At 30.2% G+C, this 1,954-nt stretch overlaps 1 non-coding gene across 1 annotated transcript; it reads right to left on the reverse strand.

Annotated features, from left to right (window-relative positions):
- Nucleotides 1–1,479: 1,479 nt before the first annotated feature.
- LOC127542179 (U6atac minor spliceosomal RNA) lies at nucleotides 1,480–1,607 on the reverse strand. The gene has a single exon (XR_007948572.1). It is a non-coding gene; the product is annotated as a U6atac minor spliceosomal RNA (small nuclear RNA).
- Nucleotides 1,608–1,954: the final 347 nt, after the last annotated feature.

Here is a 1,954-nt window from a genome sequence, read left to right on the forward strand (position 1 = left end):
TTTAAGTTAAAATGCTCAATATGTACAGATTAAAACCACAAATAACACATGTATTCATATAAGAACAGGCATGTATGATTATATACAAATACATGTACATACCTATATTCATAGAGATATAGAAACATATGTATATGCATATATGCAGTATGCATATATTATTGGAGTTTGTTATCCTATATCTATCTATAAATAATATGACATTACCTCTATGCATATGTGTGTGTGAAATTTGGAGCTTGATGTATATACTTTGTTTCATATGAGTAAAATTCAAAACCAGGTATTTTATTTTTCTATTTCTACATTCAGAAAAGTTTCATTTTCAGGTTTCGTATTTGTATTCAGGACTTTGTCACATGATCTGAATGGTCACTCTTTAAATCATTTCAGTCTTTAAATTCACATTGTGGAAATGTTTCTCTCTTGGATATTTCTAATTTCAGCACCAAAAAGAGTTCTCTGCCTATTTGTGTATTATGTATCTAATATTTTTGCCCTAATACTACTCAGAGCTCAGGAGAAAGTTTGTTCTTTTAGCAACCTCCAGAAGAAAAGAAAAAGCTTATCTGCAACCTGGATTCACATAGACCAATTAATCATAGAAGTCTGAGACAAAATGAAAACTAAAATAATGATAATAATAATAATAATAAACAATAATGAGTTTATGATAGACTGATTCAAGTCATGTTTAAGGAATCATATTACTTGTCCATGTATTTCATTTTAGAGGATGAACTCCTTCAGTTTCAGAAGTACCTGTGAAGACCTATATGAATTGAGTGCAGAGTGAAGTCAGCAGGAACGGGTTGACAAGTTAACTATACCATAATGAAAAATATTATAAAGAAAAACTTTTTAGGTAAAAGGATAACAAACTAACAGAACAAAACAAAAAAACCCTTGAAAACGAAAATTAATGATACAACCAACTACAATTCCAAAAGACTGACAATAAAACTTTCTAGTCATCTCTTAACAGAAAGCAGATGGACATCATGTGCAGTTTACATTTTAAATACAGTCAACATGGGAATTTGTTTTGCTTGCTCATATATATCTCTCTAAACTAGGACATCACCACTTCATTTTTTCTATTTCAAGTGTATGAAGATAGGAAGACAAGGAGAGAGTAATCCAAAAGAAAAGTTAAAAAAAAAAAGGAATGTCAATAAGACATGTTTGTTTTTTTTTTTTTTTAAAGTTAGTGACCAGGAAGAAATTTGGAAAGTCTTTGTTGTTCAGTTGTATACAATTCTGTATCATTCCATCTTCAATATTCTTGCCAGAGATATTTGAATGGTTTATCATTTCCATTTCCCACTCATTTTATAGATGAGGAGCTGAAGCAGACAGGATTAAGTGACTTGTTCATGGTAACACAGCTGGGAATTAAATAAAGCCATATTTGAACTCAGGAACATGAGGCTTTCTGACTCTATCCCAACACTCTATCCACTTCACCTCCTAGATGCCCTAAAAACATAGTTAGTGCCACAGACTAAGTAATAATGTCTTGACCTTTTGTATTGTAAAGACTACTTGGATTTTTTTTTCTATCCTTTTAAAAGGGAGCATTTAACTTCTCTCTGTTCATTCAACATAGACAAATAGCACAGCTTTAAAGATATAATTCAAACATATTCTTCAAAGAAAAGTGCACTGAACATTAGAAAGCTCTGAAGTTTAATATGCAGTACACTTTTTCTGTTCTACAATATACATGGAAATGATCATTGGATTTTTCTAATTTTTTCTGATTTAAAATAAACATATTTCAAAAGAAAAGTATTGTAAGTTTTTTTTTTTTGTGTGTGAGTAGAGATTGCTTTACTTATATTTGCATTCTTAGCATCTAACAGAATACAAACCATGTAATAGATGCTGAATAAATTCTTGCTGATTGATACAATTTAGGAGTGAAAGGAAAATTAGAGTTCATTCTCTCCTA

This window comes from Antechinus flavipes, chromosome 6, assembly GCF_016432865.1.
Source record: "Antechinus flavipes isolate AdamAnt ecotype Samford, QLD, Australia chromosome 6, AdamAnt_v2, whole genome shotgun sequence".
Lineage (NCBI taxonomy): Eukaryota > Metazoa > Chordata > Mammalia > Dasyuromorphia > Dasyuridae > Antechinus > Antechinus flavipes.